The sequence below is a fragment of the Suricata suricatta genome, chromosome 10 (genome assembly GCF_006229205.1).
Source record: "Suricata suricatta isolate VVHF042 chromosome 10, meerkat_22Aug2017_6uvM2_HiC, whole genome shotgun sequence".
NCBI classification, from domain to species: domain Eukaryota; kingdom Metazoa; phylum Chordata; class Mammalia; order Carnivora; family Herpestidae; genus Suricata; species Suricata suricatta.
Genome location: NC_043709.1, coordinates 58187607 through 58189673, shown reverse-complemented (window position 1 = coordinate 58189673; position 2067 = coordinate 58187607).

Below are 2067 nucleotides of genomic sequence, written 5' to 3'. Positions count from 1 at the left end.
TGTGATGGTACTGTAGCTGTTGTGAGGGAATTGATGCAATTATCTGAAGCAGAAAACTCAAGGAAATTATATATATTCCCAAGCATATTACTACAGGCGTGGCCAGATTCACCAATAGTGACCAGAAGTCTTCTGCTAGTTTTCAACATTGTATTCGTGTTCAAGTTGTATCTATAAAAGTTGCAGTTAAACAACTTAACGGAAAGAAGCTATGATTAACTTCCAGAGTGTAAGTATTATAAATTCTGTCATTTCAGGTCAACTTTTCTTGATACATGGGTCGTATTCACCCTGGGTAAATGAATGTCCTGAGTGTATAAAATTTAGCAGTGGAAGTTCTAATATGGCTTTTAGACATCATTTTCAGAATATTTAATCTTGGATAGTGTGTAGCCATTCATAGGATTAGTTTAAGCAACAATAAGAGTTGCATAATTTGAATGCCATGATGGAAGTGATACATCTCCCAAACACAAACTATGGGAACTAAAAACTAAAATCCAAACGCTGAGTTTGTGCGTTCCCAGCAAAACTGGAGATGGGAGACTGAAAAGGAATGGGGAAACAGATCACGGGAGGGAAGATTACTCCAGATAGATAATCCATGTAAAGTGTTTATTTCAGTACATAGCATATAGTCAAGTCTCAATAAATATAATATACAAGGTTAATTATTTAAAAATCATGGGGAGAAATAGGATGAGAATGCAGACAATTAAGAGCTTCATTTTGGACTTTTTATGTCTGGAGTGCATTTGGTTATGGTGACTGAAGAGCAATCATTTTTGGAGATAAGGAGTTCAAGCAAACACTCATACTATGTGTGAGACCAACAACAAAAAAAAAACAATTAGAAATAAGAAGGTAAAAAGATTGCAGGTAAACATATATGTGGTATTAAGGTATGTCATGAAAGAATGCTGTGAATATTGTGTGATTGAAAGTACACATTCTACTTAGAAATTTGCTAAACTTAAAAGCAAAAAAATGTGAAAATTTTTGACATAAATTGCTTCATTAGATTCAGGAGGACAAGAGGACTACAGTACATTGATGATTGGAAAACCATTCTAGACAAGGTCATTAAAATAGTTAAAATATATTTATTATTATCCATTATTACCATTGTACTTTTCAACTACTTTATATACTAACATTTAATTTTTAACTTAGTATGCATATATGAAGGAAAATATTATTCCCATTCTGTAGATGATAAAACTGAGTCACAATGAAAGCAAGCCATGCTTCAAGAATGTGTTTAATAGTTCAATCTCAAATTTTTTGTAGTTAGTTATATTAACAACAGTTTTTTGGAATGCTTTTCAACCTTAACTAAACTGTCTGGAAACAGGGAACAATTGTAATTATTTTACATGCCTCTATATTTTACACCCAAAAAAACATATTATCATTCTATACAATATATTTGTCATCAAAACACTTCCTCTCTTCTGTACCATTGTTGGAAATGAGTGTAATTTTACACAAAATAATCATGAGAGTCAGGAAAATCAGTAAGGAAGAAGTTATTTAAGTAATATGCCTATTTTTTTAATTATAATACTGGAACTCTACATATTCAGTAGTGGATGTGGAGAACCTATATATAGTTGTGATATATTTGTTCTTTATCACAAGGATCAAACTTGATGGAAATGCATGATGGTGATAATAAAAGTTTAAGATTTAGCTTTAGGAATCAGTCTGAGAATAGGGAAAAATTGACCTCACAAAGTATTAGTGGTCAAATCCACCTGTAGGGAGAATAAAATCTTAGGTCTAAGGAAAATAAAATATAAATTGTGAATAAAAATGTACTGAGAAGGAAGCACCCATAATATTTCCAAGTGTAATATAAACTTTCCTGATTGTTTTAATCTCCCCTGAAATTACCAAAAGTATACAATTGTGGAACCTAGGATAATAATGGATTGATATTTGTAAACAAAAATTTATAAGTGCATAATTTTTCTTCCATTAATCACACTCTGCATATCGAATATATCTGAATTCTAAATGCAGATTGAAGTCCGAAGTCAATGATGAGAAACCAAACAATAACAA